Below are 12,500 nucleotides of genomic sequence, written 5' to 3' on the forward strand. Positions count from 1 at the left end.
ATTTGTTTTTATTATTGATCTCACTGTCTCCTTTATTTTTTTGTTTTATTTTTTCCGGCGGTAGTTAACTTGTTCCCTCGCCTTACTTTTAATATTACTATCACTGTTATTCCTCCTCTTTTCCCGGCAGTAGTCAACATGTTCCCTCGCCTTACTTTTAATATTACTATCACTATCATTCCTTCTCTTTCCCCGCCTGTTGTTTACTTGTTCCCTCGCCTTTTTCCTCTGCAGTAATTTATTTTTCTGACTCGCCCTACCTTTAATATCACTATTGTTCCTCTACTGTTTTTTTTTTTTCTGTATACCTAGAGGTGCGTTTCGTTGGCAGAAGTAGGTGTTACCATGAATAGATGGCGAGTTTAGGTGAAGGTAGGAAAGGCTGCAAAGGTAGTGGGCTTAGGTGGTGCTGGACTCGGAGGAGGGGAAGGGAAGGTTGAAAACGGTAACATTATATCGGGAACTTTAAAAATCCTCAGCGTCTGGAGATAAGGGACCTGATTCACAACGAGTTTTACTTTTATTTATCCAAATTGACGACAAAAAATATAATCATTATTATTATTATTATTATTATTATTATTATTATTATTATTATTATTATTATTATTATTATCATTATTATTATTGTTATTATTAAATACTTCAATACCGCATTGCTGATAAATTTCAAAGATTTTAGTTGAACTTAACACGGATTTTTAAGGTGTTTTACGCTTCTAGTGACAGATTAACAGGATTCGCAAGCTGTATTCCGTGACTCTCCTCAAAGTGCATGCGCCACTTTATTTTCCTAGGTCGTTAAGTATGTAAGTGTTCTTAAATTTGTGCCTTTTAGTTGGTCTGCACTACACTGACACCACAGTTGGTGCGCCGTACAAAGTCCACCAGGCAACAAAGTTTGAGAACCACTATTCAGGCTCGTATTCTTAAACCGTCTCTTAAGGCCACAGAGAAGATCACTCAAGTTATCAAATGTATTTTTCCCATTGATGATGTAGAATCCTTGTTTAAGTATTACTATAATCATGAAAACACTCTTGAAAAGTCCCAATAATTGCGACCATATCCTGATAAATTTAAAGATAAGATCTTGTAATGTTCAGGAATGAATAAGGTCCCTAAATTAGTTATGATCTCCTTTGTGTTTCGTTTCCAGCGAATCTGCCTGCAAATATTTTCACTCTCAACTAGACTAGACACCATTCTTGGGTAATAAAGACTTCACTTGTAACATAAGATCAGGGGAAAACAAAGCACGCTGCAAATGAGTGTTGAGAGTTACTCGACTTCTGATTATGACAAGAGGGCTAAATCTGTGGCTTTAAATGCCTTGTTCTCTCATGACAGCCATTCTCAAAGACCACAGAGATGACACAAATGATTATAGTCATGCTGTCATGAGTGCCTTCTCCATGGTTGATGCAGAATGCTTGTTAGACTATTACTAGAATCAGGGAAACCTTGAAAACCGCCAGTAATTTGAGCTAGAGCCTGTTAACTCTACCGAGAGCTTTTGAGAAATCCAAGTACCCTCGCGCCTAGGATTTAAAAAAAAAAAAAAAAAATCGTATTTTTTCTCTACTTTTAAGACTGAAAATCCAAATAAAAGTATTAGATCTCAATTTTAAGCACATGAAACAGCTACTCGATTATAGAGGTGCTGAATGTACGAGTATAATAATGAAAAATGCCACATCTCAAACCTGTGAGGTGTGACTTCCGCCTGAGAGTGGTATACTAATATAATACATATGTAATACTTCCAATTTAACTTCATCTCTTACATAACACTTTTTTTTACTTTGCACTCTTATATACACTGGTCATGCCATGTATATGCTACGTAACACATTTTTCTTTCTAAGACATCTTTTCTGCTGTGTTCTCTTAAGGCCACATTAGGAAATATTGTTTGGAAAATGTTTGCAATCATTTGGAAATATTTGGAAACCTTTGGGAATCAATTTAGAATAATTTTGGAAACGTCCATCCATCCATCCATTCATCCGACTATCCTTTTATCTATTCATTCATCCATCCATCCATCCATTCATCCATCTATCTGTTCACTTATCTAATCATCCATCTATCCATTCATCCATCCATTTATCCACTCATCCATCCATCCATCCATTCATCCATCTATCTATTCACTTATCTAATCATCCATCTATCCATTCATCCATCCATCCATCTATTCATCCATCTCAAAAAAGTTTAGTCTTAATGTTCTTTTTTTTTGTCTGTCGATCCATACATCATTAATATTATTCTCTTCCAATGACAGACATCAAGGGTTTCATCACGGGTAGTTATGGTAGTCAAGGCAAACTTTTAGGTCACAATATACCGCGCACTCGTAAGTCATAAGGAAGTTTAGTTCACGAAGCCTTCAAGTTACAGGAAGAAATCGCAATTCAGGGATGATTTCAAACTACACAGTGACATACGTAAGTTTCAGGTAACATCTCAAGTCCACACAAGCGCTCCTTTGTCACTTTTGATGCACTTCTAAAATATGTTCACTTGTGTGCTTAAGTCAGGGAAAAGATGAATCTCTCTCTCTCTCTCTCTCTCTCTCTCTCTCTCTCTCTCTCTCTCTCTCTCTCTCTGTTTTGTTTCTTTTACCTTTCCTTCCTTCCTTTCTTCGTCTGCCAGCGATATCCTGTGCGTCTGTGCCTCGTGTTGTGCAGCCTGTGAATGTGTGTGTGTGTGTGTGTGTGTGTGTGTGTGTGTGTGTGTGTGTGTGTGTCACGCAGGGAAGAGACCACTGGGTTGAATAAGTAACACAAGAATGAATATCTTACTCATGACGGATGGGCGAACGCATCTAAGAAAAAAAAAAATAGAAAAAAAGAAGGAAAATAAAATATAAGATGAAAGGAAAAAAGAAAGATACAAGAAGTGTGAGTAAAGTACGTGTGATTTTTCATTATCTATTTGTTTATTAATTTTATTTTTTTCTTAAGGTATGTTGTGCTTCTTATCTGCTTGTCACACACACACACACACACACACTCTCTCTTTCTCTCTCTCTCTCTCTCTCTCTCTCTCTCTCTCTCTCTCTCTCTCTCTCTCTCTTCAGTAGCAGTGTGTATGTGTACAGGGCAGCCTTACTAATTAAACACTAAGTCCATATGAGTAACGTAGTGTACAAGTAACTCTTCAAATAGCCTTTTTTTTTTCTTCTTCTTTTCCTTTCTATTGCTTTAAGCCATTTTTTTTTTTTTTATAGTTGTGATTGTGGTGCTAAGATTTATGTCCTCCAGTTATGTGACATTCGTAACAAAATAGAAAGCACTCAAATATGAAATCGATATAGGAAAAAAAACAAAACGAAAGAGGAAAAGAAAAGAAAAAAAAAGCTATTTCCGCATAACGTCACCCATATTATGGGTGACGTTATGCGGAAATAGCTTTTTTTTTCTTTTCTCTTCCTCTTTCGTTTTGTTTTTTTTCCTATATCGATTTCCTAAAGCGTAATTGTGGTGATAAGAGAAAATTTAGGAAAATCCTCGAAATATGTACGTGGCGTAATGCACAAGGGACTCATGAAATAACTTTTTTTTTGTTACGTTTTATTAATTTTTTGTCATAATTTTGTCTGATAAGAGGGAATTCAGTTAAGTGGCATTTTTGACTAATTAAAATATTCAGGGTGTGTATGAGCGGCAGTGCGCAAGTAACTCATCAAATGTTTTCTTCTTTTTTTGTAATTTTGTAAGGCGTGATTGGTGTGATATCAGAAAATACAATAATGTGGCAGTCTTGACCGATAAAAAGGAAATTTAAATATAACTGACTTGCATAATGTTCAAGTAAAACACTTAGTATTTGTTTCTGTTTTTAATAATTTACTTAAGTGATAAAAAAAGGAAATTAAGTCTTGCGGTACTCATAACTAATTAGAAAAAACATTCATAGTATAAATGAGTAACGGAATTAATAAGTAAATCCATTTTTGTATCCGTATTCTTTTGCGTAATTGTAGTTGGATGGGTTGTAGAAAGTGTGGAGCAGTACAGGCTCTTAGTGCCGAGTCAATGAAGTGTTTTGAAAGATTGGATAAATATATGGATAGAGATGACAGATGGATATAGGTAGCTATGTTTTATACAGAGACAGTCACGTAAACTACAGGCCTGCTGGCTTCTTGCAACTTCGCTTATGTTCGTTTGTTCTTTTAATTTTTTAGTATGAATGTTTCGTTGATTTTGTTTTACTTTGCTCTTAATTTTAAGTTAACTTTACTTTTTATTCCGTATGATTTTACAAGTAAGTAATAAAATATCTATAGTTTTTTTTTTGAACGCGGTCTCAAATGTTTGGGCGAAAGTTATCAAGGGTGTTTTCATGATTTTAGTGATAGTTTGGTAAGGACTCAACTTGTCTTCCGAGATGCTTTGCTCTCTCATCAGGACTGCTTTCAAAGGCCACAAATATCATGAGCCAATATCTCGTGAATGTATTTTCTGTTGATGAAGCAGATTTTTCTGTTAGATTATTATAATGATCATGAACAAACCCTTGACAATACTAGCAACTTCCACTAGAGTCTTGAGAGAGAGAGAGAGAGAGAGAGAGAGAGAGAGAGAGGAATAATCATGAACTTATACATAAAGTCGAAGAAGTCGAAGGAAATGAGAAGTTCAGGCTATCAAGTTATAAGCAAGATTTTTTTTTACTTGTAGAGGCATCTTGGTTTTGGCGAGTGAATGATGTTAGGTTGTGTTCTTCTTACCCCGAAACTACTACTTGTTTTCTGTGAGCAGCGCAGTTTGTGTCATAAGTGACTCTCGGTTTACACGATATGCAGGGACTTCCAGGCATTGTGTAAAGGGAAACTGTGTAAGAGAGAGAGAAAAAAAAAAGGAAAATATGGTTATGGGATTTGAGCTGCTAATTTGCACCATTTTGTCTTTTAGTTTACCTTTGTTTATCAATGCCAATCTCATATATAGAAGCCAAAACTCTTGAAATGCAGAAAAAAAAACAAAGAAAATGGGAAAAACATTACCTCAATATTTACGTAAGTACAGCGTGAGAGAGCGGTGCCACTTGGCGGCGGTTGGGCTGATTGTGCTGAAGCGAAAACATCGTATAAATTCAAGTAAATGTAATATATTTCAAACAGTGTTAAGCCGATCATGTTTAAAAAAAAAAAAAATCGTTTAGAGCAAGAGTCACCTGTAATTTCATCCCACACTGGTGCTCTCTGATGCTTCTTACTTGCTGAAGGGAGAAACACAATGAGGTGGGAACTCATCTTACTAGCTAGCTATTTATTTTTTTTCGGTCTATATGATTCCGCAGGATGAAGATCTTACTGATGGAATGGTGACAGTGTGTGTGTGTGTGTGTGTGTGTGTGTGTGTGTGTGTGTGTGTGTGTGTGTGTGTGTGTGTGTGTGTGTGAAGTCGGGGGGGGGGGGATACCCTGTTATGAATATCTTGGAAAACTGTCATGGTGTACTTGAAAGTTTGTGAAAAAAAAGGTAATTGGACAAAAAAAGAAAAATATTACATTGACAACACAAAAAGTCAACACGGAGGCGCAGGATTCAGAAGAACAAAGAGAATAAGAAAAGAACGAGCACTGTAATTTAGTTCTTTTGATATAATGGAAGCACGCTCTCTCTCTCTCTCTCTCTCTCTCTCTCTCTCTAAAGTAACGTAACAACAAGTAAATCTTATATCCTCAGTAATTAGGTGTTTTTTCCTTTGTTGTCGATGTGAATGGCTCTTAAACAACAGGAAATTAATGTTGCTTAATTGGAAAGAAAAAAAAAATCAGTACGAAATACAAGAAGGCATGCTTATTGTTTGTTAATAGTTGTGGCAGTAATGTGTTGTTGTTGTTGTTGTTGCTGTTGTTGCTGTTGTTATTCTTATTGTTGTTGTTGTTGTTGTTGTTGTTGTTGTTGTTGTTGTTTTTATTGTTGAAACTTTTCTCTTCTTCTTCTTCTTCTTCTTCTTCTTCTTCTTCTTCTTCTTCTTCTTCTTCTTCTTCTTCTTTTCTTCCTTCTTTCTTTCGTTCTTTCTTTGTTGTATTCTTCATATTTTTCATTTTTGCATTTTTTCTTTCTTTCCATCTTGTCTTTAACAATACAGCCATCGTTCTTTCCTTTATTCTCTCTTTCATAATGCCTAACAAAATATACATGAAAGTGTATATTTGAATATGCACAACAAATATTAATTCGCATTTACATGAAATGTACATTTGGATATACATGAAAATTGTTCATTTTAATATACACCCATAAACACTGTAAATTTTAACGTACATGAAAATTGTTACATTCCAGCATACCTGAATTATGTACATTTGAATATACATGCATGGAAAATGTACATTTGAATACACAGGAAAAAATTTATTTTCTAGTATATTTGAAAAGTGTATATTTGAATATACTGTATAAGAAATATAGATATCGATTTTCATGAAAACTGTAGGTTTTAACATGAATAGTATACATTTGAATATAATTGAAATATGTACTTTTATACATAAATGAAAGGTGTACACTTGAATACCAATGAAAAAATGATATATATATATATATATATATATATATATATATATATATATATATATATATATATATATATATATATATATATATATATATATATATATATATATATATATATATATTATAAAATCTATAATATGTACATTTTGATATACGTACGTACATTGAAAATATACATCTGAATATATATATAAAAAAAGTGTACTTGAATATACATGAGAAACATATGCTTTAATTTGAAAATAATCAATTAAATATACAAGGAAATATCTCCATTTTTTTTTTTTTTTTTTTTTTTTTTTATGAAAACTATATGTTTGAGTATATGTGAAAAATTACATTTGAATATACTTGTGTACATACAAGTCTGAGATGAATTGTAATTCGGTGAACAAGGTTTGGGTGTAACTTAATGAGCTGCGTCATGCAGGACGAAGCGGTGAACTCATTCAAGAATTATGCTGTGAGACGCACTGAGGACTTCGCTACACTAGCAGCCCAACAGATCAGGATAGTGGTGTGTACAAACATTATCCACTCATCAGATTTAAAACTTTTCTCTACGCAAACTTTTTATTATTTCATTTTTACTTTCTTATGTTTTTAAGTGTGATTCTTTTTGTATGATTTTGTGTGAATAAAGGATACTGAATTGAATTATTATTGTTATTATTATTATTATTATTATTATTATTATTATTATTATTATTATTATTATTACAACAACAACAACAACTACTACTACTACTACTACCACCATTATTGTCATCATCCGTGGTAAAAGTAGTAACAGTACCAGAAATCGTATACTTGTATTGGCCGATGCGCACACACACACACACACACACACACACACACACACACACACACACACACACACAGAGAGACACACACACACACACACACACACCGCGCACGGACCGGTACAGACTCAGCGCGATTCCCACCATGGTGCGAGCCATCAATAGCATTTCCCTTCTAGATTAGACTTAGCCTTAGGATTAATGTTAAGTATTTCCCCACCTCCTCTGTACATTTTCAGTTTGTTAACTGCCTGAATAATAAACCGTTTATTGTTATTATTATTATTATTATTATTATTATTATTATTATTATTATTATTATTATTATTATTATTATTATTGAGGCAGGTTACTGAGGAAGAAGTGGAGGAGGGAGGGAGAAGAGGAAGGAGAGGTGAGTTACACAGTGGTCAGAGAGGGAAAAGTAGGGAGGGGGAAGGATGGCCGGGCTGAAGAGCGGTAAAGAAGGGAAATGGAGCGGGCAGGGAGGAGAGAAGTGAGGAGGGAAAGAAAATATGCAAGAGAGAGAGAGAGAGAGAGAGAGAGAGAGAGAGAGAGAGAGAGAGAGAGAGAGAGAGAGAGAGATGGGAGTGACTATGAATGTACAGAAGACTTTAGCCTTTACCTGGGACCTTACTCACAAAGATTCGTAGAATTAGGCTTAGAATTCTGCTTAAAGTTGTGCTTATCTTAAAGCTGTACTTAAGCATAAAACGTAAGCACAGAAGCAAGCTCAATATGAAATGATGACAGTTCTAAACAGTAAAATTTAATCAGTGCAATATTTTTAAATTTTTTGCGATATATATATATATATATATATATATATATATATATATATATATATATATATATATATATATATATATATATATATATATATATATATATATATATATATATATATATATATATATATATATATATATATATATATATATATTTTTTTTTTTTTTTTTTTTTTTTTTTTACTGGTACATGTGGCAGATGACACGGCAGGACAGGAGGGAGGCGAGGAGGGCATGATCCTTTCATCAGAGGTGTCCAGCAAGCTCAGCATGTAGTGCGTGGTGTTTCGTGCGCTGTTCATTACTCGTACTTATTCAGTGCTCGTAGTTCAGGCTGCCAGTCACGCTAGCCCTGTGTGAGGTATTGCAGGACACGCACGTATTCTTGGGATTGGAACTCATCTTATGTTCCAGTCTTAATAAGAGCATAAGGAAATAAGGGAAACTGCAAGAAGCTGTCACGCCTACACATGTCAGTCCCTTTTCAGAACATGCCTACCTGTCTCCGCCTATAATTCCCATACATAATTTTGTCTTAATGTTATTTTAAACTTCCTACTGACTCGGCAATAATAGCTTCATTACTCAGTCTATTCCTTCCATCCAGTCTATTTGAAAACCAATCTCTCTCTCTCTCTCTCTCTCTCTCTCTCTCTCTCTCTCTCTCTCTCTCTCTCTCTCTCTCTCTCTCTCTCTCTCTCTCTCTCTCTCTCTCTTTGTCGTTTGAAGAGTTCAGAAGGAGATGTTCATCGAAAACTACACAGAATAATAATAACAGGAATAGTAACAACAACAACAACAACAACAACAACAACAACAACAACAACAACAACAGCAACAACAACAACAACAACAACAACAACAACAACAACAACAACAACAGCAACAACAACAACAACAACAACAACAACAACAACAACAACAACAACAATAACAACAACAGCAGCAATAAGTGTTGTAAAGAAAAGCAGTTACGACGAAAGGAAATACTGTGGTAAAAATAAATGGTTTTGTTTTCATTGCTAATGGTAATGTCTAGATTAACATTTTTCTTTTTTTTATTGTTTTATCTACTTATTTATTTATCTTCGTTTATATATATATATATATATATATATATATATATATATATATATATATATATATATATATATATATATATATATATATATATATATATATATATATATATATATATATATATACGAGGTCATGCGGTGCCAGGGGGATTACCAGGGGGATCGAGTATATATATATTTATTTATTTATTTATTTATTTTTATTTTTTTTTCTATGAACTAAACTAGTTAAACTTTTATATTTTCTCTCAGTTATAGTTTTTAAGTAACACCATAACTGAATTTTGCAATAAACTTTCACAAGTACTATTGATATTGCATTTATAAACATAAGAATATAAGAACATAAGAAAATAAGGGAAGCTGCAAGAAGCCAACAGGACTACTACACGTGGCAGTCCCTGTAAGAAACATACCCACTTGTTTCCACCCATCATTCCCATCCATAAATTTGTCTAATCTTCTTTTCAAGCTCCTTAATGACTCAGCACTAACAGCCTGATTACTGAGTTCATTCCATTCACCTGGCACTCTATTTGAGAACTAGTTTCTTCCTACCTCTTTCTTTAACCCAAATTTTTCAAGCTTGAACCCATTATTTCTTATTCTATACTGATTACTGATCCTGAGAATTTTTTGCATATGTTCTCCTTGTTATAACCCCTTTACCACTCTATCAGGCCTCCTCTTAACCTACGTATCTCTAAGAAATGGAAAGGAATACCCCTTCATCCCCTGTATCGTTTTAGTCATTCTCCTTTGTACTGATTCTAATAGACTTATATCCTTCCTGTAATATGGGGACCAGAACTGCACAACATAATCTAGATGAGGTGTGACCAGCGCCAAATACAACTTTAATATTACTTCAGGACTTCTACTTTTAACACCCCTAGAAATTAATCTTAATACTCGATTTACTTTATTTCTTAGGCGAAAATCAGAGCTAACGACAGCTCCTAGATCTTTTTGGTTCTCTGAACTTACCAGAGCCTTGTTCTTTATTGAGTACCTACTGTGTGGGTTTCTTCTATCTAAGCTAAGTACTTCACATTTGTTAATATTAAACTGGATTTGCAATCTCTTTGTCCATTCGTTCATACTTTCAAATCTTCCTGCAAGGCGATGGCATCCGAATCCGACCTAATTAATCTACCTGAAAATGTATGAAATGTAGAACTAAGATTTTCGTCAAAGTTTGGCTTCAGGAACACTAATCCTTATTGTCCTGCAGTAATGTAGCCACTTGGAAGCTCTCCACCTTCCTCGGTGCCTCTTCTTGTCCAAAATGTCCTGGTATGATCCTTCGCCTTGCTCATCACTGATTGTCCGAAGATTTACAGGGAGAAAATTTAAATGCGAGTCCAGTTAATGGATTTTCTGACATATTGTACCACGAGACTGTATGAAAAGTAACTTGCAGCTTCCTTTCTCAAGTATTTCCCTTCTTTTTCCCTGTTTTCTCTCTGTTCCCTGGGAGAAAATTTAAATACAAGACAAATTAATGGATTTTTTTTATACTATACCACGAGGCTGTATATAAAATAAATTAACAGCTTCCTTTCTCTTGCATTTTCTTCCCTTTTCTTTTTTTCCCTCTTGCGTTACATTCTTTCCTTCCCTGGGAGAAAATTTAAGTACATGTCGATTTAATGAATTTTCAGGCACACTGTATCACAAAACTGTATGTAAAATAACTCGCCACCTTCCTTTCCCTTGAATTTTCTTCTCCTTTCCTCTTTTTCCCTTTCTGTTGCTCCTTTTCTTTCATCGGATACTCAGCTTCTGTTTACTGACCGTGTTTTGCCTGCCAGGTTCGGGTTGCGAGGCCACGTCCAGTGAGGCGGGTGCTGTCCGACAGGTGACGCTTACTCCTTCTCACACCTGTGGGGAGGAACGAGTGAGGCAGGGCAGGTGTTCAGTTACTGTATGTGTGTGTTAGTTTCTCTCTCTCTCTCTCTCTCTCTCTCTCTCTCTCTCTCTCTCTCTCTCTCTCTCTCTCTCTCTCTCTCTCTCTCTCTTACTTTTTGTTGGCTTTGGTCAGAGCTACTCTTACATAAAAAGATATGCAGCAAAATATCTAAATTACTCGAACACTTATTTTGGTATCATGTCTCAGAAATATGTTCTGAGTTTAAACCACGAAATTTTGTTACGACTGATTAGAAGTCATGGTAGTGAAAGAGTCAGACATTTGAATTGGCAGCGCAGTCTGCTTCACGCTTCGTACTGCCTGTCAGTGCTGATTGTAACACTTCCTTATACACAAATAGCAACGAACAGAGGACCACGAGTGACACAGATGCCACTACACACTAATTATAAATAAAGCAAATAGATAGAACAGAGGAAACGAATAACTATTTTTAATTACTAACTGTCTGTAACTAACTAATTCACTACCTAAATAACTAACAACTAACCAACCAACTAACTGACAACTAACCAATTATTCCACTAACTAAATAACTAACATGGTCCAGGCCGTCACACCCTGGTACGGTCCGTGACAACATGGTCCAGGCCGTCACACCCTGGTACGGTCCGTGACAACATGGTCCAGGCCGTCACACCTTGGTACGGTCCGTGACAACATGGTCCAGGCCGTCACACCTTGGTACGGTCCGTGACAACATGGTCCAGGCCGTCACACCTTGGTACAGGTCGTCACACCTTGGTTCAGACAGTAACATATTTACCTTGCTGCTACAAGTGTGATTCACACTTACCATTTTCCAGTCAGCGCGTGCATAGGGACCGATGGCTGATAGCTGATGCAAACTATAAGACCCAGAACGGAATACTTCCATCAGAATAAGATAAACAAATACCAAATATTTCCACTTGAAATAGTGAAAAAAAAAAAAACACACACACACACAATGGCAATAAGTGTGGCAGTTTACTTTTGTCCACAAGTACACATTCTGAAAGACACCGTTGATAGAAGCTACACGTGCCAGTTCCTGCATGAAACATGCTTACCTATTTCCATCTCTCATCTTCATCCATAAATTTGTCTTTTCTTCCTTTAAATGTAAAGCTTCTTAATAACTCAGTACCACCAACCTGATCACTGAGTCTATTCCTTTCATTAACTGTGTTCGGGACTCAACTTCTTCCTGTCTCATTTTTAAATGTAACTTAGACAAGCCATATAGGTAATCAAATCATGAAAGCCTTTAGTGCTTGCAGTTTTATTTATGCTGACTAAATTTGTGTCATGTCACTATAATAAAGTGTTATAATAATATGAGGTAGCAAGACATCAAAGATCGAGAATCAAGAA

General features: G+C 35.2%; 1 protein-coding gene across 1 annotated transcript in view; it reads left to right on the top strand.

The window, feature by feature from the left end:
- The window catches only part of LOC135108164 (dolichol-phosphate mannosyltransferase subunit 3-like), a 131,865-nt gene that overhangs the window by 1,269 nt on the left and 118,096 nt on the right, over nt 1–12,500 (top strand). The window lies entirely within an intron of this gene.

Source organism: Scylla paramamosain, chromosome 16 (assembly GCF_035594125.1).
Source record: "Scylla paramamosain isolate STU-SP2022 chromosome 16, ASM3559412v1, whole genome shotgun sequence".
Classification (NCBI taxonomy): domain Eukaryota; kingdom Metazoa; phylum Arthropoda; class Malacostraca; order Decapoda; family Portunidae; genus Scylla; species Scylla paramamosain.